Here is a 24979-nt window from a genome sequence, read left to right as displayed (position 1 = left end):
TTGAGTTACATGATTGGTTAGGGAGAGAGTGACAAATGTTTCAAAGTCATAGTGGTATATCATGTTTCTTTAAAAATACAAATGTTTTCTCTCATTAAAGCTTTTTCTTGGCTAATTTCCATTATCTACAAAAATAATCTAAATGCAATGCTTATTAAGATGGCACATGCACTTGAGAGTTAAAAGGTTTTACAAAGTGGGTATTTTGTTTTATTTTTTATTTGGGAAGGTTTATTTAATATAATTTCAACTTTTATATTAGATTCAGGATACATGTGCAGACTTACATGTGCAGATTACTTTGGTGTACTACGTGATGCTGAGGTTTAGGTTAAAGCTGATCCCATCATTCAGGTACTGAGCATAAAACCTTATAACTAGTTTTTCAACTCTTGCTCCCCTCTATTCCTCATCCACTAGTAGTCTCCAATTTCTATTGTTGCTGTCTTTATTTACCTGAGTACCCAATGTTTAGTCCCCACTTATAAATGAGAGCATGCTGTATTTAGTTTTCTGTTCCTGAATTAATTTGCTTAGGATAATGCCCTCCAACTGCATCTATGTTGCAGCAAGAAAACAATTTTGTTCTTTTTTGTGGCCATATAGTATTGTTAAATGTATGTACATTTTAACAATATTGATTCTTTCAATCCATGCATGTATAATAAATTTCCATTTCTTTCTATTCCATAGATGTTCAGTAGTTTTCATTTTAAAGATCTTTCACTTATTTGATTAATTCCTAGGTATTCCTAGGTATCGTATATACCATGGTGTATAGGTAACAGATTTACTGTAATGTCAACAACTCCATGGGTCCATCTATTATTTATTTACTTATATCTTTAAGGCATAGCACAGTTTGTGGCATATAGAAAATGCTTATTACTTCCTTGTTAATAGTGGAGACTTTAAAAAACTACTCAATTACACATTATACATGCTGGACCTTAAGGAAATAACCTCTGGAATATTATAAGCAGGTTATTGGCTGAAGACATAGGTAGAATATTGCTGAGGAAAGCTACTCTTCCAAAGGTCCTAATTAAAATAGTGGTTGTGAATAAATTAAACCAACATCTCACACTGAGAAAACTGATAAGAAAATTAATATATGAATAGTGTTAAATAAAATATGATTTCTTCTTTTTTGTTTGTATTAATTTTTTATTTTTGCAGGCATGTTGTAGGTGTATATGGGGTACATGAGATAATTTGTTACAGGCATGCAATGTCTAATAATCACATCAGTGTAAATGGGGTATCTATCAACTCAAGCAATTATCCCTTTTGTTGCAAAAAATCCAATTATACCTTTTAGTTATTATAAATTGTATTATTAAATTATTATTGACTGTGGTCACCCTTTTGTGCTATCAAATACTAAGTCTTATTCATTAGTGTTATTTTTTCTAAAACAATTTTTATGTACCTATTAGCCATCCCCCCTGTCACTATCTCACACTACCCTTATCAGCCTCTAGTAACCATCTTCTATTCTCTATCTCCATGAGTTCAATTGCTTTGATTTTTAGCTTTCACAAACAGTGAGGACGTGATGTTTGTCTTTCTGTGCCTGGCTTATTTCACTTAAAATAATGACCTCCGGTTCCACTCATGTTGTTCCAAATGATAGGATCACATTCTTTTTTATGGATGAATAGTCCTTCCCTGTGTATATGTAACACAATCTCTTTATTCATTCATCTGTTGATGGACACTTAGGTTGCTTCTAAATCTTGGCTATTATGAATAGTGCTGCAATAAATATAGAAGTGCAAATATCACTTCGATATAATGATTTCCTTTCTTTTTGGTATATCCCTAGCAGTGGGATTGCTGGATCATATAACTCTATTTTTAGTTTTTATGAGGAATGTCCAAGCTGTTCTCCACAGTGGTTGTACTAATTTACACTCCCACGAAGTACAAGGGTTCCATTTTCTCCACATTCTCACCAGCATTTGTTATTGCCTGACTTTGATATGAGCAGTTTAAACTGGGGTGAAATGATATCTCATTGTAGTTTTTGTATTTCTTTGATGATCAGTGATGTTGAGAAGATTTTATTTGCTTGTTTGCTATTTGTTTGTCTTAATGTCTATTCAAATCTTTTGCCTATTTTTTAATCAGATTTTTAGCTTTCTTTTCCTATAGAGTTGTTTGAGCTCCTTATATATTCTGGTTATCAGTCCCATATCAGATGGGCAGTTTGCAAATAATTTCTGCCATTCTGTGGACTGTCTTTTCACATTGTAGATTGTATTCTTTGCTGCGCAGAAGTTTTTAAATTTGATGTGATCCCATTTGTCCATTTTTGTTTTGGTTGCCTATGCTTGCGGGATATTACTCAAGGAATCTTTGCCCTCTTCAATGTCCTGGGGAGTTTCTCCAAGGTTTTCTTGTAGTAGTTTCATAGTTTGAGGCCTTAGATTTAAGTATTTAATCTATTTTGACTTTATTCTTGTATATGGCAAGAGATAGGTGTAGAGTTTCATTCTTCTACATATGGATATCCAGTTTTCCCAGCATAATTTATTGAAGAGACTGTCCTTTCTCCAATGTATGTTCTTGGCATCTTTGTCAAAGATGAGTTTGCTGTAGATGCATGGACTTATTCCTGGCTTCTCTATTCTGTTCCACTGTTCTATGTGTCTGTTTTTATGCAAGTATGATGGCATTTTGCTTACTATAGTTCTGTAGTTTAATTTGAAGTCAGGTAATGTGATTCCTCCAGTTTTGTTCTTTTTGCTCAGGATAGCTTCGGGTATTCTGGATCTTTTTTGGTACCATGTAAATTTTAGAATTTTTGTTTGTTTGTTTCTGTGAAGAATGTCATTAGTATTTTGATAAGGATCGCCTTGAATCTGTAGATTGCTTTGGGTATTTTAACAATAATGATTCTTCCAATGCATGCACAAATAACAAATTTCCATTTGTTGTGTCCTCTTCAATCTCTTCCATAAATGTTCAGTAGTTTTTATTTTAAAGATCTTTTACTTATTTGGTTAATTCCCAGATATTTAATTTATTTGGAGCTATTGTAAATGGGATTATGTTCTTGATTTCTTTCAGAATGTTTATTGTAGGCACATAAAAATTCTATGAATTTTTGTATGTTGATTTTACATCCTGCAACTTTACAGAATTTATCCATTATAGTAGTGTTTTTTGATGGAATCTTTAGATTTTTTTCCAAATATAAGATCATATCATCTACAAATAGGGATAATTTGACTTTGACTTCTTCTTTTCCAATTTAGATACGCTTTATTTCTTTATTTTTTTTCTGATTTCTCTAGCTAGGACTTCCAGTATTATGTCCAATAACAGTGGTGAAAATGGGCATCCTTGTTGTCTTCCATTTCTTAGAGGAAAAGCTTTCAGGTTTTCCCCATTCAGTAGGATGCTAACTGTGGGTCTGTCATATTTGGCCTTTATTATGTTGGGGCATGTTTCTTGTATACCCACTTTTTAAGGATTTTTATCACGAAGGGATGTTGAATTTTATCAAATGCTTTTTCATTATCAACTGAAATGATCTTATGGTTCTTGTCATTCATTCACTTTATATAATGTACCACATTGATTGATTTGCATGTGTTGAACCAATCTTGCATCCTGGGGATAAATCCCAGTTGGTCATAATAAATAATCTTTTTAAATATTGTGAATTCTGTTTGCTGGTATTCTGTTGAGGATTTTTGCTTCAATATTCATCAGGGATATTGACCTGTAGTTTTTGTTGTTGTTGTTGTTGTTGTTTTTGATGTGTCTTTGGTTTCAGTGTCAGGATAATACTTGTCTCAGAATTAGTTTGGAAATATTCCCTCCTCCTATATTTTTCTTCATAGTTTAAGTAGGATTGGTATTAGTTATTATTTAAATGTTTGGTAGGATTCAGCAGTGATGCTATTTGATCCTGAGCTTTTCTTTGCTGGGAGAGTTTTTGTTACATCTTTGATCTTGTTACTTGCTCTTTGTCTGTTTAAGTTTTGGATTTCTTCATGATTCAATCTTGGTAAATTATATGTTATCTGGGAACCTATGTATTTCTTCTAGGTTTTCCAATTTATTGGCATATAGTTGCTCATAGTAGCAACTAATGATGGTTTTAATTCTGTGGTATTAGTTGTTATGTCTCCTTCTTCATCTTTGATTTTATTTATTTGGATCTTCTCTATTTTCTGTTAGGCTGGCTAAAGGTTTTTCAGTTTTTTATTTTTTATTCATTTATTTTTTTTTACTTTTCAAAAAACTAACTTTTTGTTTTGTTGATCTTTTGTATGTTGTCTTCATTTCAAATTCATTTATTTCTTCTCTGATCTTTATTATTTCTTTTCTTGTGCCAATTTTGGGTTTGGTTTGCTCTTGATTTTTAGTTCCTTAAGGATGCATCATTAAGTTATTTATTTGAAGTTGTCTTTAATTTTTGAGGAAGGCATTTGTAGCTATAAACTTTCCTCTTGCTACTGCTTTTTCTGTATCCCATAGGTTTTGGTGTGTTGTGTTTCCATTATCATTTGTTTCAATAAATTTTTCAACTTCCATCTTAATTTCTCCATTGACCCACTGGTCTTTCAGGAGAATAGTGAATTTCCACGTGTCTGTATACTTTCCAAAATTCCTTTTGTTATTGATTTTTAGTTTTATCCCATTGTGGTCAGGGAATATGCTTGATATTATTTCATTTTTTGAATGTTTAAGGGCCTGTTTTGTGATCTAACGTATGGTCTATTTTTGAGAATGATCCATGTGCTAAAGAGAAGAATGTGTATTCTGCAGCCATTGGATAAAATGTTCTGTAAATATCTATTGACCCACTTGGTATACAGTGCAAATCAAGTCTGATGATTCTTTGTTTTCTGTTTGGAAGGTCTGTCTAAAGCTGAAAGTGGGGTGTTGAAGTTTCCAGCTATTATTGTATTTGGGTTTATCTCTCTCCTTAGCTCTAATAATCTTTGCTTTATATATCTGAGTGCTCCAGTTTGGGATGCACATATATTAAATTTGTTATATCCTCTTGCTGAATTGACCCCTTTACCATTATATAATAACCTTCTTCATCTTTTCTTATAGTTTTTGTCTTGAAATATGTTAATATTTTGTCTAAGTATAGCTACTCCTGCTCTTTTTCAGTTTCTATTGGTATAGAATATCTTTTTCCATTTATTTATTTTCAGTCTATGTGTCTTTGTATAGGTGAAGTGTGTTTTCTTTGGGAGACAGATAATTGGGTCTTGATTTTTTATCCATTCAGCCAGTCTATGTCTTTTGATTGCACAATTTAGTCCATTTACGTTCAACGTTATTATTGATAGGTAAGGACTTACCCCTGACATTTTGTGATTTTTTTTTTCTGGTTGTTTTGTGGTCTTCTCTTCCTTCCGGTATTCCTTTTAGTGAAGATGATTTTCTCTGGGGGTATGATTAAATTTACTACTTGTCATTTTCTGTGTATCCATTGTATGTTTTTTGATTTGAGATGACCATGAGGCTTGCAAATACTATTGTAAAACTTATTATTCTAAACTGATGATAACACTGAGTGCATAAAGAAACAAAGCAAAAAAACTAATAAAAGCTCTACACTTTTATTTCATCCTACTGCTTTTTAACTTTTTGATTTTTCTATCTATCTATCTATCTATCTATCTATCATCTATAAATATCTAGATATAAATACCAATCTATCTATAAATACAGATATATCTTATTCTACTGTCTGTGTCTTGAATAGTTGGAGTTATTATTTTTTTATCAATTCATTCTTTAGTTTTTCTACTTAAGATTAGTTTGCACACTCCAATTACACTGTTATAATATTCTGTGTTTTTCTATGTACTTACTATCAGCAGTGAGTTTTCTATCTTCATATGTTTTCTTATTGTTCATTATTATTTTCTTTCTGACTGAGGTGTTTAGCATTTCTGATTGAACGCTTTAGTGTTTCTCATAGGACAGGTCTGGTGTTCATTAGGTCCTTCAACTTTTGTTTATCTGGGAAAGTCTTTATTTTTCCCCCATGTTTGAAGGACATTTTCCCTGGATATACTATTCTAAGGTAAAAGTTTTTTTCCTTCAGTACTTTAAATATGTCATGCCACTCTCTCTTAACCTGTAATGTTTCCACTGAAAAGTTTGCTGCCAGACATGTTAGCAGCAAACTTTGTTTTTTTTCCTTTTACTGCCTTTAGAATCCTTTATGTATCCTTGACCATTGGGAGTTTGATTATTAAATGCCTTATAGTAGTCCTTTTTGGGTTAAATCTCTTTGATTCCTTATTGCACTTGAATATTGATATCTTCCTCTAGGTTTGGCACATCCTCTGTTATTATCCCTTTGAATAAACTCTATCCCTATCTCTTTCTCTACCTCATTTTTAAGGCCAATAATGCTTATAAATGCCCTTTTAAGGCTATTTTCTAGAGCCTGAAGACTTGCTTAATTGTTTCTTATTCTTTTTTCTTTTATCTTCTCTGATTGTATATTTTCTTTTCTTTTCTTTTCTTTTTGAGATGGAGTCTCGCTCTGTCTCCCAGGGTGGAGTGCAGTGGCGCGATCTCGGCTCACTGCAAGCTCTGCCTCCTGGGTTCACGCCATTCTCCTGCCTCATTCTCCACAGTAGCTGGGACTACAGGCGCCCACCACCACACCTGGCTAATTTTTTGTATTTTTAGTAGAGACGGGGTTTCACCGTGTTAGCCAGGATTATCTTGATCTCCTGACCTCGTGATCCGCCTGCCTTGGCCTCCAAAGTGCTGGGATTACAGGCTTGAGCCACCGTGCCAAGTGCCTTGTATTCAAGCTCACTAATTCTTTCTTCTGTTTGATCAGTTTACTATTAATAGTCTCTGATGCATTCCTCAGTATGTCACTTGCATTTTTCAACTCCAGATTTTCTTCTTGATACTTTTTAATTAATTAAATCTTTCCGTTAAATTTATTTGACAGAATTCTGAATTCCTTCTCTTTATTATCTTGAATTGCTTTGAATTTCCTCAATACAACTATTTTGAATTATCCATAGGAAAGGTCACATATCTGCTTCTCCAGGATTGGCCTCTTCTGCCTTATTTGGTTCATTTAGTGAGATCATGTTTTTCTGGATTGTCTTGATACTAATAGATGTTCATCAATGTCTGGGCATTAAAGAGTTAGTTATTTCTTGTAGTCTTTGCAGTGTGGGCTTGTTTGTAACTACCTCCTTGGGACAGCTTTCCAGATATTTGAAGAAACTTGAGTGTTGTGATCCAAGCTGTATTTGCATTTGAGGACATCAGAAGGCCAGTAACACTGTGGTTCTTGCAGACTTACAGAGGTACCGCCTTGGTGGTCTTGTATAAGATTTGCGAGAATTCCCTGGATTACCAGGCAGCAACTCTTGTTCTCTTCCCTTACTTCCTCTAACAAAATGGAGTCTCTCTCTCTCTGTGCTAAGCTCCCTGGAACTAAGGGTGGGGTAACAGAAGTATCCCTGTGGCCATCAGCACTGGGACCACACTAGGTCAGATGTGAAGCCACTATAGCACTGGGTCTCACCCAAGGCCCGCTGTAACCACTATCTGGTTACCACCTGTGTTTGCTCAAGGCCATAAAGCTTTACAATCAGCAAGTGGTGAAGCCAGCCAGGTCTGTGTCCTTCCCTTCAGGGTGTTGAGTTCCCCCAGGCTCTACATGGGTCCAGAGTTGCAGTCAGGGAGCCAGGGACTAAAGTCAAAAACCTTAGAAGGACACCTGGTGCTCTATTCTACTGCAGTTAACCTGACACTAAAACAATGAGACAAAATCCTTCCCATTCTTCCCTCCTCTTTTTACAGGCAGAGCAGCCTCTCCCCCTGGCCACCATCAGCACACACCCATGAGAAGTACTGCCAGGCTACTGCTAATGTTCTTTTAAGACCAAAGGGCTCTTCAATTAGCTTGTGGTGAATGCTGCCTGGCCTGGGACTCACCCTTTGGGCAGTGAACTCCCTCTGGCCCACGGCAGGTCCAGAAATGCGATCCAAGAACCAAGGCCTGGAATCAGGGATCCTAGGACTCTGGTGCTCTACGCCGCTCTGGCCAAGCTGGTATGTGATTTTTCATTTTTATGGAAGTGCTTTTTTTGGTGTACATAGTTTTTAAACTTGGTGTTCTTGTTGGGGGAAACGATTAGTAGAGGCTTCTATTCAGCCATCTTGTTCGACCCCTCTCCCGGTATTTCTTCATGATTAGGTAAAAAGTCTTTGCCAGGGTGGAGTGAAAGAACGAAATGGAGATGAAAATATGCTATGTCTCCTGAAGAAAGATAATCTATACTACACTCAACTTCTTCTGGTGTTTTTAAAGTTGTAAATAAGACATTCTGCGGGAAGTATGGTTAGATAGATACATAGATAGAAATATGTAGATATTAGGATTTGCTTTTATTAGCTTAAAGAAACAAATAAGTTTGTCAGCCCTGAGAACTGACTCCAAAATAAAAAATTCCAAAGTTTTTGTGTTCCAACTGAAACTTAAGGACTTTGTCTAATAAAACTATTTAAAGTTATTTATAAAGCTACAAATTGCTCACATGTGCTTATTCTTTAGATGAGTTTTTTCCCTAAAAAACAATTATCTGTGTTACTTGTTTAAATTGTTTTGTTCTTTTAGACAAAAATTAGGTAATATATGCTCAACTGAGCCAGAAAAATGTGGCAATAGCTTTAACTTAGTTTTATTATTTTCTATACTTCTCTTAATTGTTGAATTTGTAAGCTTGATGACTTAAACTGTATCTTCAATGATTAAGAAATGAATAACTATTTTTTAAAGAATAAATTTAGTAATCCCAGCACTTTGGGAGGCCAAGGTGTACAGATCATATGAAGCCAGGAGTTCAAGACCAGCCTGGCCAACAGGGTGAAACCCCTTCTCTACTAAAAAAAATACAAAAATTGGTCGGGTATGGCAGTGCATGCCTGTAATCCCTTTACTCAGAAGGCTGAGGCACAAGAATTGCTTGAATCCAGGAGGTGGAGGTTGCATTGAGCTGAGACTGTGCCACAGCATTCAAGACTAGGAGACAGAGTGAGATCTTGTCTCAAAAAAATATATATAATAATAATAAAAATAAATAAAAAAATTTACAAAATCAAAGACCTTAAAAGTAGCGAATATGATATTTAACATTCTTATCATTCTGCATATTTTCTTTGAATGTCCTTTTGGAGCAATTAGTCTCAGTCTTGATTGCCAGTTATAGTCACACTTGGGGCTTTATAAACAAATAAACAAACAGTGATGCCTGGATTCTATCCTTAAAAATCATGATGTATTTTTCTGGTAAGTGCGTAGTCATCAGGCTTTTTGAAAGGTCCTCAGATGCTTCTAATATTCAGACAAAATGGGAATACTTTTTAGAGAAGTTTCCAGAGATACATTTCTTTGCCTATGAGATGACACATTTGGAAGCCAATTGAGTTGCTTAATGCTTGCTTTCATGTATTTATTCATGCCTAAGGTGAGGTAACTGTGAGTATGAGAAGTATTTACCACTTCTTAAATTTCTCTATTTAAGATAATATCTGAAGAAATCAGATTTTTTGTCAAATAGGGAGAATATGAGGATATAAAATTACTGGTGGATGAAGACAGAAATGAAGACTTTTTAAATTTTAAAAAGGGTCATTAGTAACTCCTTTAGAGAATGTAGAACCAGTAATCAATAAGCAGATCTCATTGTGATGCATTAGTGTTAGAAATTTCCAATTATTTTAAATGTGCACACTGAAAATCTCTGAGGCAAAAACAGAATAATAAAATCCTCCTTACTTAATTCTAAAATTTACAAAGAAATGTGAAAGGCCAAAAATGGACCAAATTTGGAAGACTCAGGCTCACTTAAAGTCTTACTATTAAGTTGTTATGATAGTCAAGAATAGTATTGGCATAAAGCAGAAAAATAGATGAATTGAAGAGAAATGAGAGTTTAGAAATAGACATACATATGGTTAGTTGATTTTTGACAAAATTACCAGAGGAATTCAATAGAGAAAGGATTATCTTTTCAACAAATAGTGCTGGAAAATTGGCTATCCCTATGCCAAAAATAATAATTTGATTGATACCTCTCAATCTGTATAAAAATTGCTTAATATAAAAAATCATAGACCTAAATATAAACTTTAAAAACGTAAAACTTCTAAAAGAAAACATAAAAGAAAACCTTTATGACCTTAAGTTAGGCAGAACTTTTTTTTAGAAATGACACCAAAATGTGATCCATAGAAGATAATATTATAAATACATTTCATCAAAATTAAGAACTTCTGCTTTTCAAAAGACACTGTTAAGAGAATGAAAAAACAAGACATAGATAAGAAGAGTATATGTGCAAATCACATATGTAAGAACTCATATGCAGAATGTTTATTAAAACTCTCAAAACTCAATAGGACAAGAAAAACTCAATAAAAATAGACAAAAGATTAAAAGACAATGCCCCAGAGAAGATATGCAAATATCAAATAAATATATGAAAACATGCTTAACATCATAAGTCATTAGAAAAAAGAACAAAACCACAATAGATACCACTGTATACCTATTAAAAGATCTAAAATTTAACAGACTGAATATACCAACTACTGCCTAGGAGGTACATAAACTGCTAATGGGAATGTGAAATGACCAGCTGCTTTGGAAAATACTTTGATAGAGCAATAATATTAAATAAACACTTACTGTAAGGGCCACCAATCACACTCCTATATGATTTCCCTAGTGAAATGAAAACCTATGCTCATACGAAAACTTCTGCACAAATATTTATAATGACTTTATTCATAGTTGCTTCAAACCGAAAACTACCCAAATGTCCTTCATGTGGGAAATGAATAAACGTACATCCATATGAAGGAATATGAGTCAGCAATGTGTGAACAATTGACACACACAACAACAAGGATGGTTCTTAAATGCATTATACTAAGCAAAAAAAGTCCAGAATCAAAGGCTACCTGCTGTGATTATATTATATTTACAAGATATTCTTAAAAAGGCAAAAGTATAAGGAGGTAAACAGATCAGTGGTTGCAAGGCCCTGGGGCTTAGTTAAAGGGGGCTGTACTACAACAGATCATGGGAAATTTTGAGGGAGGAAAAAACTGTTCTATATTATGATTGTGGTGTGGGTTACATGACCATATGATATCAAGACTTGCAGAATTATACGTTACTAAAAAGAATACATTTTACTCTATGTAAATTATATCTTAATTTTTTTAAGTGGAAAAAGTTCGAATAAGAAGTCCACATATGATGGCTAATTGCTTCCCTAATAAATGTGACTCTAGATATATCTAAAAATTGCCCTATGTTGACTCAGCCCCAGCTGGATTCCAACTCAGCACTCAACAATGCCCTGGATAAGAGCTCTGCCCAGTGCTGACTCATTTGTACGTCAGCAACAAATCCTCCCATTCTGGGCTTTACTGGAGACAGTAAGGATAAGCTGAGGGTGTGTAATATTTAGCCCGGGTAAGTCCAAGAGCCAAATCAAGGACAAACAATGCTCCCTCACTGTAGAACACAGTGATTATACATAGAGAATAACCCCCACCGCAGGACAGTGCTATGAGACACTAGAATCATTGCAGAGGAAATTGCAATGCGGTTTCATTGCAGAGGAAAGCACATTTCCAGAACCCTAATGAAAGAATATGGGTACCTGACCCTCATGAGTCCTTTCATTCATCACATATTTACTGAACACATTCTCAGCACAAGGCACAGACTGGACCCTAGGCACACTGATTCAAAAGTTGGGTGAAGTTCTATTCTTCATGAAAGGAGAGAAACTAGGGTATTCACTTGTGAAGATAAATCCACATGCGGATAGATCAAATGATTACTTTGAAAGCTCCAGGTCCACACAGCTGTCATTTGCAGAGATTCATTCCTCCCCAGTAGAACAAAATATTGTAAGTACTTTTAAGTAAATATGCACTTAGGAATTAAGGATGTAGCATGATCTGAAATGTCAGTGACTTGGGTCTGTGGGGATGAGAAGTGATCTAAGAAGCAAGTAGACTAACTGATTAGAAAGGAAAATACATATTCATTTCTTTTTATAAGACTATTTAACTGCCTTGCAAATTAGAAAATATACATTAATTAATACAATTTAGCTAACTGTTTACATTACACTGCCTACTTTCCTATAAATTATGTATGGAAAAATTCACACACTCACCTACAAACATAAGATTGTGCAATTAAAATGTCCTGTGATATGCTTGTTTCATGCCAAGTTAATTTAATGCATTAGCTTGGATCCTTTTTAATGTCCTCTTGAAATTACACTTTATATAAACATAAATCATTTGGTTAAGTCAATTAGCATAGAGTATAAAGCAAACAAGAGTACTAAACTACTGTTTATGGGCACACTTTTCTGTGTTTATGACTGTAATTCTCAAAGCACAAGCTTGTAGAGCCATCAATTCAGGAATTTGGAAATGTCTGGCGTCTGCTGTAAAGAATGCAGTATCTATGTTTACGGCAAAGGTGTGACCTGAATTCTAATAGATGCAAAGCAACCCAGACAATCTAGTCTCATTCAACACACACCCCATGGCTGCTGGTGGGAACACTGTTGCTATTCTCATCCCATATTCATCCTGCAAATGTGCAGGCTAATGTTGATGCCTTGGAGGCATAATGTGATTTATTAAGAGATATAAATTTCCTAAATATGTGGCTAACAAATGGGTTTAGAATTCTGGGTTCATGGAAGGTTAAGTAGACAAGATGGGGAAAGGAGGAAGGGAATTATCATGTGTCAGTTATATTCTAAGAAGGTGCTTTGATGTGTCATTTACATTAATTATCAAAATAAACCACAGAAATAGCTAATAATAGTCTCATATCATATGTGAGCAATCTGATGTAGCTGCAGTCTCTATGGTGTTATTTAAAGGATGTCTGCGAGGGCCAGGAAGACTTCATCCTCGATGCCCCTCTAACCCTAGTCTTTCCATCTAAAATGCGTAAAACTCCAGATTGACTGCAGAGTTATACTGCTCATTGGGTTAAGGCAGTGTTTTGCAGTGTTTTCCACTCAAGACATTTGCATTAACATGACTTGGGGTGCTTGCAAACGATGCATATTCCTGTGCCCTACTTGTGTTTTTAAATTGCTAGTATTTGGGATTTAAGAATGAGAAATCATAATATAAATTATAATCCTGTATAATCATAAATTATTTTCTTATTTTTATAACATTTATGTTTTAAAATAATAATGTGATCATAATAATAAAAAATAAATCATTTTTATGATACAGTTATATTAGAAGTTTCAGTGGTTTTCTGTAAAAAAGAATAACAAAAGCATGGCTTATTATTATTGACAAACATATTGTGGCAAGATCATATATTTCAGTTGCATGCAAAATTGTTCTGTACTTAATATAGACTTTGAGAACAGAAAACATTAAAATATAGGAACATTGATGAGAAGTAAATATCATATAAAAATATTAAACATTTCACAAATATTAAATATTTAAAAATTATTATTCTCAAAATGAAAATTTTAAACATATAAAGCATTAATTTCCCCATCTGATGGTCTTGATATTTGCTTCTTGACAGATATTCTAGATACAGAAGATTTTCTTTCATTTTGATCCAATTGATGAGAGTGCCTCCAAAAGCATCTTCAAGTTGGGCTTTAGGGTACTTCATAGATTTTCCCCTTTATCAAGGAAATTACTTGGTCTGCTTGTTCTAATTTTGCTTCTTTTTGCTGTTTTTGGTAGAAGTTCATATTATTATAATTAATTCATATTCACCCATAGTGAATATTCAGATACTAAACAATGCCAGGGAACATTACTGACTAGTATTGGAATAACAAAATATCTGGTATCATAGCAATATTAACAGCTATAAAGTGAATTATATGTAGGCAATTATTAGCTTTACTTTCAAAATTTATTTTTTCAGACACCTAGAATTTGTATAAAAGAGATCATGCATAAACACTTATAAATATTTATTTTAATTTCAAGAATGACTCATTCCGATCAGCAGACAGAGCCATAAAAGCATTCTTAAAATATGGAAACAGCTATAAGCAAGACTGACTAATGGCATCCTGACTGCTGAGCTCGTTCTTTTCTCCTGTCTTTGATCTCAGAATAGCAGACCTTGAATTTCAGCTCTGTGTGTAAGAATTTCCTACTCTTGCTTGACTGGAGTCCAGTTTCTTTGAACTAAGATAGACTCTATGTCCATTGGTAAGCTTTAATTCTTGCAAGAGAATTACAATATCCTTTCCTGTGTTCCTGATTTGTTAATGATTTGTTTAAGTATTGTGAAAAATATATACATTTTCTGAGAACTGTCAGGAAAAAAATCCCTACTCAAAACACTGTGCCCTATCATCAGAGATTTTAGTAGACTGGGTATGAGGCAATGCCCGAGAGTCTGTATTTTGAATAAGCATCCAAGGTAATTCACATAATCACCAAAGCTTAATAACTGCTTGGTTGCCTTTTGAGTGTTCTACATTAAAATTTAAGTATCTCTAGATAGGGTATTATAGTAAAGTATTATCAACCACTATCACCTTATAGAAAGCATATTACATGTTAGCTCTAGTTCCGGGCAGAATGCTGAAGGGTTTTGAAGGAACTGGATCCCTGAAGGTGGTCCTGAAGGAGAAAGGGTTAATCACGAGACCAGGTCTAGATGAGTCTTTCTGTGTGGCATTCTGGTAAACCATGGAGAGAACTGAGTGCAATCAATAAGAAGAAAGAGCAGAGAGAATGTTAATGTGAGAGAGAAGAAAACTTTGATGGTTAAATCAATTTAAGCTACCTCACTATTCTGCACAGGTGTTTTCTACTTGTGTGAGAGGTATGAAGAGGAAGGAAGTTGAGGGTCTGAGATTGTAATTGCCTTCTGGCGGGTGTGGACAGGAGGAAGCTGCCCATGGGAGCAGAGCTTTAGCAGTGTGGGAAAGCAGATGTCTATACTGTGCAGGAAAACACCATGATGTGGTCATCAGCTTGGACGTCGGGATTTGGAGTTTAGGATTTCTATTGAAGAGGTGGCTACTTAAAGCTAAACAAGGTAAGTTTTTGTTTTTGCTTTGAAAAGGTACTAGAGAATTAGGAAAAATCTGTTGGTAGATTTGCCAAAGTACAGTCAGAGCAACATGATGGTCTGGATGCAAAATCTCCTTTTAGATGATCCCCTTTTAATGCTGCAAACATGTTTCCAACAATACTCTTTCTAACAGCACCATGAAATGACTTATTCTGAACAGAGGCTGCAAATAACAAGATGGAGTCTTTGGTCTGAAGGAGATGGCAATTTAGCCTCAATATTCAGGGTGTAGCTCAAGCATCAGCAGCATCAGCATTACCCTGCAGCTTGTTACACAGGCAGAATCTTGGGGCCCAGCTCAGACCTACAGAATCAGAATCTTTATCCTAACAAGCAGGTGATCATAATGCTCACTAGTTTGAGAAGCACTGAACTAGGGCTGGGGTTCTCAAACTTCAGCATGCATCAAAATCAACTGGAAGGACAATTAAAGCACAGTTTGCTGGGTCCCATTCTCAGAGATTCTGATCCAGTAAATCTGGGATGTGACCCAGGAATCTGCATTTGCAATAGGCTCTCCAGTAGGTTATACTAACATATACTAACCCTGCTGATCCAGGGGCCATATTTGGGGAACTGATAGACTAAGTAATGCAAACTCTGTTATAGCCGCGTAGTTCCACACTTCCTCTTTTTTAATTTTAATAAGAAAACTTCTCTGTTTCTGTCGTCTGGCTCTCATATTTTATTTGACTCTGTACTGTGTAACATGTCATCTATAGTTGCCTCTTGACAATGTTTCTTTCTGTCAGTTCATAACTGAGATTTAATTATAAGGTTAAACCCCAGGATGGATGCCCTATACAGAAGGGATGTCCTACCATCAGACTACTTATAAGTAGATCTTCATCTGTCCTACATAGTACTTTAATCACAGGTGCCCTATTTTATATGACTCTTTCAGCTATAACTGATTAGATGAGGGCAGGTCATGAGGCTCAAGGAAACCAGGCTATATATCAAGCTGGACAGCAGCTAACGGAAACATATTCTTTTTTTAAAAAAAAAAAACCCTGTCTAAATAATGAAAATGCAATGACTAGTTGGACTTACTAAATTCTTTTACTCGGAAATTTAAACTGGCTATATAAGAAGTGAGTTTTTTAGGTAGCCAAAGCACAGTTTAAAAGACATACATTGAGAATGCAGTTAGTTGATCAAAATCTGCTATGGTAGGAACATATTCATAAAGTGATAGAATCATTCTGAATAGAACTGGTGTTTTGGTGAACAAAACATCCTGGTGGTCATTAATACTTTCAGTCAAATATTTATTCTGGAAGTAGGTAGATTGTACTGCTTGGTTCCCTCTTGGTTGGATGGTGTGCCTGTGTGTGTGTGTGTGTGTGTGTACATATATGTCTAAATCCTGGGAAAAAAAGGTGATGTGCACACACAAACAGAATAACAGAAGAATACTTTAATAACGAGATTATTGCTAAGTTGTAGCAGGATTTAAAGAACCCAATAAATGACAATGCAGAATCCTAGAGCCAGCAAGAGGAAAGAGCTGCTATCCCTAGGCTTGAAGAGACAAGGGAAGGGAGTGGTTATATGGTTTATAGAACCCAGAGAGGGTAGCTGTACAGAGAAGGCTGACTGATTGGAAGAGGAGCACAGCCAATCCACTGTGACCCAGAATGGAGGAAACTGGGACAATAAAAATTCAATCTGCCTTCCCTGTGCTTTCCAATCTCCTGCTGATGCCTCTATTGGTTGAATCCAACTTGAAGTCTTATAAGGAAGCAGCCTCCCAGGACACAGAATAGCACGAGGAAGTGTGCAGTGTGTGTCTGAAAAGGTAAATGAAAATATTTAGTATAAGTGTGGCAGAGAGGCTAGCTCTCCCCAGTGACTAGGCAAAAGCAACCTATGTCATTTACTGGCAGAGAATTTGTTTACTGATCAGAGACGCTTTAAGGTTCAGAAATGCTTTGAATTTTAGCTCTTTTTTTCAGCCTGGGTTTTAGAATAAGGATGACCAAACAGAGTTTTCAGTTGACTCTTGGTGAGCATATACTATAAATGAGAAAAAAAAAAAACACATAAGATCTTAAGACCCTACGTTAAAAAATTATCATAACAAAACTTAACCTATACTGTTGATATAGATGGTGTTACCTATAACTGGCATATTATCATAAGCAAACAGTAAAACATCTGTCATTATTTTAGGGAACAGATAGCAAAATGTCAGAGAACTGATATTTGGAGCTAGAAGGGTGACAATTCATATTATTTAGTGATGAAATACATGATAAAACTTGATCTACGTGTTTTCATTCACTTGAAATGCAGATAGTGTACCAAATGAACTTGTAAGTCTAGGGAAAGAGATTGGTACAGAACAGTTATCCAGACGGCCTTGAACAGACCCAGTTCCCTCTCTCTTTCTTGCTTATAGTACTCAGGAATAATTACAGAATGTGCTGGGAATGCAACATTCTCAGGTAGGAAGGGAGGTACTGGCCAGAACAGCTAGGTTCTGTTCCAGTCACCAGCCTAGAAACAAGATGTTTTTCAATGCTTTAGCCCAGCAACTCCACTCACCCCAGAGTATAAAACCCAGGGCAGGCTGCTTTCTGAAGTCTCTCGGCTGTGGTACAAGTGTGCAACTTTTAGACAAGACTCCACCTCCCTTCTAAGCTGTAGGGGGACTAGTTTGTAATAAATCATAGGCTTCTGTTGTCCCTTGCTACCTATCTGTAAATAATAAATCAGCTCCATGTGACTTGTGGCCATGAGTATATTCTCACTCACTGGATTCACACAAGTTAGTAATCAGTGCATAGTGAGCCTGCTTCACAATTGGAAAACAAAAAATTAGAAAAATGTGTGAGCTACTATTGATAGTTGACAAGGAGAAAGAAAGAGAGACAGAGGGGCTCAGAAAAGAATTAGCTAACTTGCAAGCTGAAATTAAAGAGAATAGTTTGTAATTTTAGCTACAGAGCCTTGTAAGCAGCAGATGATTATCATCCTCAACTGGTGAAAGGGAAAACCAAGATAACTTTTGACAAATAAAGGTCAATTAGAATGAATCCTCGTGACAAGCTTCAAACACATGGCTGCCACGTTCATTGTGAAATCTCGGAATGGATGAAACTATCTTCAGGCACAGACTCAAATAAGCCTATGATATCCAGGAAATCTATTGATTTGAACAAAATGGCCAAAGAAAAAGAGACTAAACATATATCTCGCCAGCCAAAATCTGAAAGGGTCAAGTATTTACAATTAAGACAGGAAGAAAAAGAGTAGGATGGAATATAAGACAACAAAGAAAATAATAAGTCTAAACAAGTATAACTAGAAGATAACTGTGGGTGTGGTTATTTGCATATGAAGCTGACTTAAATAGGTGAGAAGTCTACAAAGTTTTAAGGAGAGTTTTACTGCCAAAATAACCATAAGCTTGGGTTAAAAATCTTGTGATTTGGGGGAGTGTGATTGTACTTATTCTGTCCTTGTTCCAGGGCTGGATATTGGATAGAGGGTTTGATGAGAACTTTTTAGTTCATTGGTCTTCAAATCAAAAGGCATTAGGCATATACTTGATGTAAAGACAACTGGCATAACATTCTAGAAAAAATAAAAAACTGATCAACAATATCTGAGATACTGGGTTTACACTTGATGCCAAGACCAGAAGGCATCTTATATCTGACTCCCTAGAAGAGAGGGTAAGCACATCATTTCTGCAGGAGAAAGAGAAGGTACTTGAGGAACAGCACGTTGAACTGTAGTATTCATTAGTAATATTTAGGAAAATATTTCTGGCTCTCTTTCTTCTGGGCACTCGGTAACTTCTCAGGATTGGAATGCCTGAGTCTGTATTTGAATGGGGGCCATATGACTACTTCTGACAAATGAGTGGAGAAAAAAAAAGGATGCATGAAAGTTCCTCGCTGGAATATTTATTGCTGATACAAGATCCTCCAAAGTTCTTCAGTTCTGCCTCCGGGTCCAGCAATATTCCAGAGGGTTGCTCTTTAGCCTAGCTCCAGTGTATGAACAATCCAGAACAAAGAACCACCTTGAGTCACAATAGACACATCATATGAGGCAGAAAGTATCATATGGTATTTTAATTCTGTGAAATTTGGGAGATTGTCTTTTATCTCAGTATGATTTAGCTCTTCCTGACTGATACAAACATAGTTACTGTTTCTTGTGGGAAAGTCAGCTTGGAGTGGAATATTCTTTGTGAAAAAATTGCTTTTCATCACCATATATTTAAGGGTGAGCAAGAAATTTACCGACCATGACTTGTTATAGATTATGTAAATCTCTTTTCAGATTATGACTCTATAGAGTTTTAAACTGAAATTTGCTGTTTCCATTCCCTACATGAATGTGGCATAATGTTGTTTTTAAAATTGACTCGCATAGATGCTTATAGCTGACAGTGGCTCTTACGTTTCACTTTGATATTTTGGTTAAATATGTCACTGGATAAAATGCAGTTGATTTGGCTCTGGAGCTCTTCTTGTAAAAATGTTTACCATGTAAAGGTACAGTACAATGAATGTAGACATTTTTATATGGGCATGAACAGCAAATGAATATGACTTGGAATGTTTGCCTATTTCTTTTGTAGTAGTAGCTCTCTCCAAGAGATGTTCCTTTACATAGGAGCCAAAATAATAGGATGTCTCAAGGTTAAAGCATTCATCTTCCTCAGCTAGAGCACAAATGAAGTAGATTTCTATATCCTATACAAGTACTCTCAAAGCTTTGCTATTGCTTCATCTCTATTCATGAGAATTTTAAGAGACAAATTCTGGAAAGAAGGTATCTCTCTTTACATTGTCTTCTTGAAGGCTTTAAGTCTCCTTAGAATGCAGGACAGAATAAATAGCATTTCAAACACTGCATCTGTGTGTAGTTGGGGGGAAGGAAAAGCATTTTATTTCATTGTAAATGGTCATAGAAGGAAATGAAGCCTGCTAAAATAATATTTGCAATGAAACTATGACAAAAAGAAAAATAATACTATTTTTCTAGGCTTTATCATTGTACTTTTTCTGTGACTGCTATTATACTGAGATCCCTGCAGAAATGGCATAATTGGCCAATATATTTTAGGTGTAGGTGGAATAATTTTGTAGAAATTATTTGGGTACTGCTGCAAAATAATTTAGTTGTTAACTTTCTTTTATTTCCTCATTTTAGCATGTCTCAGCTCCTGACAAACTCTTTAAACCCTGTACAACCAGAAAAAATGAATATAATATGACAGGGAGTTTAATAATAAAATTTGTAAGAAGGGGACATTGATTTATCCAAGTATTTATCCTATTAATTTCGGGGGGTAACAATAAAGGGTAATACAAATTTTAATATCCTTTGATCAACGTTCACGTTTGGAATTATAAATACTGTTAGATGTTGCAAGTAATTACTTAGAAATATTAAATATTTTAAATTATTAGCATACTAGATTTCTAATAAAAAACATAAAACAAAAGTATTGTTGGTCTAACAACCATGTCTTTCAGCAGTAGGCACTTAAAATTTTATAGTTTTAGTAGGTAAAATAATACAAACTTAAAGTGAAATCGATCTAAAAATAAAATATATCTATATTGACTAAATTGAAGGAATATCATAATATACTATTTTTCCCCTTTGCCTTTACTTGACACGTAGTGATTGAACACATTTATGGGATACACAGTAATATTTCAATACATATATGCAATACATAATGATCAAATCAGGGTAATTTGCACGTTCAGCACCTCAAACATTTATTATTTCTTTGTGTTGAGAACATTCAAAATCTTCTCTTCCAGTTTTTGAGTGTATATAATAAATTATAGTTAATTATATTCACCCTACAGTGCTACAGAACAACAGAATTCATTCCTCTTATCTATCTGTAACTTTGTATTTGTTAACCAACCTCTCTCCATTCTCTCTTACCCTCTACACTTCCCAGCTTCCAATATCCATAATTGTACTCCTACTACTATGCTTAGTTTTATTTTCGCTTTCATATGAGTGAGAACATGTGGTGTTTTTCTTTCTGTGCCTGACTTATTTTGCTTAACATAATGTCCTCCAGGCTCATCCATGTTGCTGCAAATTACAGGATTTTATTCTCTTTTATGAATGCAGAGTATTTCGCTGTGCGTATATACCACATTTTATTTTTTCATTTGTCTGTTGATGGACATTTATGTTGATTCCATATCTATCCCAGCTATTGTGAAGAGAGTTGCAATAAACATGGAGGTCAGCTATCCTTTTGATATACTGATTGTGTAATATACAGAAACCCTTAAAAGCAAAATTCACGTTTTTTAAAAGCAAAATTCAATATTTGCAAAAGTAACAAATGTATAGGCATACATATAACTACTAGAGGTATATATGATATATGAGATATTTTTAGGTACAGGAATAAAGGGACTGCATCAAGGTAGTGTATATCCAGGTATATGTGTATAGATTAACTATATACATTAACCTTTTATATAATTCTTTTTACAGTTTTACTTGTTACCGCAAGCATGTAATACCTTTGCAATTAAGAATAAACAAGTAATAAAGAAAATACATGCAACTACGAAACAGCATAAGTGGAAAGATCAAGTATGCCCTACTGTGTTTGAACTGTGCCTGCTTTCTTTCCATTTTTTCTCAATAGGCGTAATTAAAATTAGTATCTATAATATTAATTGAAATATAATCTTATAAATTACAGGTTTTACCTCATTCTTATTAATCAAAATGAACTTACTAAATACATTCCCATACATCAATTTTTTCACATTATAAATTATTTTATATCTAAAATGAGTTTTAAAATGCTTTTATACAGAGAATATATTATCTTTGTCTTCTTAAGCTGTGATAACTTTTTAAATTCAATGTAGCCTCTCTAGACCATGAATGATTTTCATTTTTGCCCTTTAAAAGAGAAGTTTGTGTTACAAATATTTTGAAAGGTGGTTCAGCTGTCTAAATAATAGTAATGAATTTTCCCCAGCAATTTTGCTTTTTTGAATTTAATCATGTGCTAAGACACACTTAATTTGTGGATTATAGCTTTGAACAATACAATCACCAGCACATTTATAGACTGCTGTGGACATTATTTAAAAGTCAAAGAAAGAGAAGGTCAGCAGAAATGCTACACTCAGTATCACTGAAGAATACATGATCAATAGTCAAGACTGTTTACAAACATGTTCATGTATTTTTAAATTCATTTATTTAACAAATGTTTATTGCATGCCTACTATGTTTCACATACTGACTGTGCTAGAACTTAGTCTTATACGGATGAGCCAATGCAGATTTGTCCTGTCCTCATGGAGCTTTTAAGAATAAATGGGACTGGAAACCCTCATTCTCAGCAAACTATCACAAGGACAAGAAACCAAACACTGCATGTTCTCACTCATAGGTGGGAATTGAACAATGAGAACACATGGACACAGGAAGGGGAACATCACACACTGGGGCCTGTTGTGGGGAGTGGGGAGGGATAGCATTAGAAGATATACCTAATGTTAAATGATGAGTTAATGGGTGCAGCACACCAACATGGCACATGTATACATATGTAACAAACCTGCATGTTGTGCGCATGTACCCTAAAACTTAAAGTATAATTAAAAAAAAAAAAAAAAAGAGTAAATGGGCTGGGCCGAGATGGCTGATTAGAAGCAGCTGCAGTCTGCAGAACTCACAGAGAGGAACAAAAGTGGTGAGTGAATACAGCACCTTCAACTGAAATATCCAGGTACTCACATTGGAACTGATTAGTGAAACAAGTTGATCCTCCAAGAATGTGTTGCAGGAAGTCAGGGACCCCGAATAGAGGGACCTCCTTAGGCCATGACAGAAGAATATAAATTGTGAAGATTTCATGGACATTTGTTAGTTCTCCAAATTAATACTTTTATAATTTCTTATGCCTGTCTTTACTGCAATCTCTGCTAACACAAATTGTGAAGATTTCATGGACATTTATCACTTTCCCAATCAATACTCTTATAATTTCCTATGCCTGTCTTTACTTTAATCTCTTAATCCCATCATCTTTGTAAGCTGAGGATGTATGTCGCCTTAGGACACTGTGATGATTGTGTTAACTGCACAAATTGTTCGTAAAGCATCTGTGTTTAAACAATATGAAATCTGGGCACCTTGAAAAAAGAACAGGATAACAGTGATGTTCAGGGAACAAGGGAGATAACCATTGGGACTGACTGCCTGAGGGGCCAGGCAGGACAGAGCCATATTTCTCTTATTACCGAAAATGGGTAAGAGAAATATCACTGAATTCTTTCCCCAGTAAGGAATATTAATAATTAACAACCCTGGGAAACGAATGCATTCCTGGGGGGTCCTTTAAAATGCCCGCTCTGGGGGTGTCTGCCTTATGCAGTTGCAGATAAGGGATGAAACACACCCTGGCCTCCTGCAGCACACCCAGGCTTGCTAGGATTAGGAAATTCCCTGGCGAATTCTAGTCAGACCGGTTCTCTGCTCTTGAACTCTGTTAAGATGTTTATCAATGACAACACATGCACAGCAGGACATGAAACTTCATTAGTAATTCTAGTTTCACACTGATGTTGTGATCTCGCCCTGACCTTCTGCCTTGTGATATTTTGTTGCCCTTGAAGCATGTGATCTCTGTGACCCACACCCTATTCCTACACTCCCTCCCCTTTAAAAATCGCTAATAAAAACTTGCTGGTTTTATGGCTCAGGGGGCATCACGGATCCTGCCGACATGTGTTGTCTCCCCCAGACACCCAGCTTTAAAATTTATCTCTTTTATACTCTTTCCCTTTATTTCTCAGACCGGCCGATGCTTAGGGAAAATAGAAAAGAACCTACATTGAATTACTGGGGGCTGGTTCCCCAGGACCAGAAAAAAAAATCAGGTTCTTGTTCCCCAGAACCAGAAAAGAAAAGCAGGGTGGGGTGATGGCCCACCCAGGAGCTACATGGAGCCAAAAGAATCCCCTACTTCCAGTCATGGGAAGCAGTAAGTGATTGTACAACCCTGGGAAACCACACTTCTCCCATGGATCTTTGCAACCCATGGATCTGGAGATCCCCTTGTGAGCCCACATCACCACAGCCTTGGATCCGACACACAGAGCTGTCTGGAGTCTTGGCAGAGCAGCTGCTCAGGAACACACAGAGACCCATTATCTTTACATACTCTGGCCCCTGATACCCCCAACAAATGTGTCTGCAACTCAGGGAAGGCTGGAGGTCTCCACATACCCCTGGGAAGGGGGCTGAGTCCAGTGAGTCAAGCAGCATTGTTCTGTGGGCCCTACTTCCATAGCACTTCACAAGATAAGACCCAGTGGTTTCGAATTCCAGCCAGCCACAAGCAACAGGGTGCAGCCTGCCTGAGACAGAACAGAGGTCCTGGGGGGAGGGCCAGGCACCATCTCTGCTGTTTGGTAGAATCAGCTGAATTGGTCAAATTCTTGCCTGTGGGTTTGGAGAGCCCAAAGAGCCCAGATAAGGAAGAGTCCCCCCAAGCACAGCACAGCAGCTTTGCCAGATCATGGCTAGCATGCTTCTTCAAGCACAACCCAGATCTACTTCTCATCACCAGGGTGGGTCCTCCCAGCCTGCACTTCCAGCCACCTCTACTTGAATTCTAGAGCCAGCAGTGCTCTAATTTCTCACTGGGATGGAGTGCCTGTGGAGTGGGGCAAACTGCTGTCACGTTGACCATTCAGGCTTCTAAGCTGGTCCAACCTGTGGTCCTTGGAGAGCCCAAAGCAATCAGGGGCTGAAGGGATCACCAACAGAGCACAGCTGCTCTTCCAAAAAGCAGCCAGACTA

The sequence above is a fragment of the Nomascus leucogenys genome, chromosome 16 (genome assembly GCF_006542625.1).
Source record: "Nomascus leucogenys isolate Asia chromosome 16, Asia_NLE_v1, whole genome shotgun sequence".
Taxonomy (NCBI): domain Eukaryota; kingdom Metazoa; phylum Chordata; class Mammalia; order Primates; family Hylobatidae; genus Nomascus; species Nomascus leucogenys.
Note: the sequence above shows the minus strand (reverse complement) of the source record.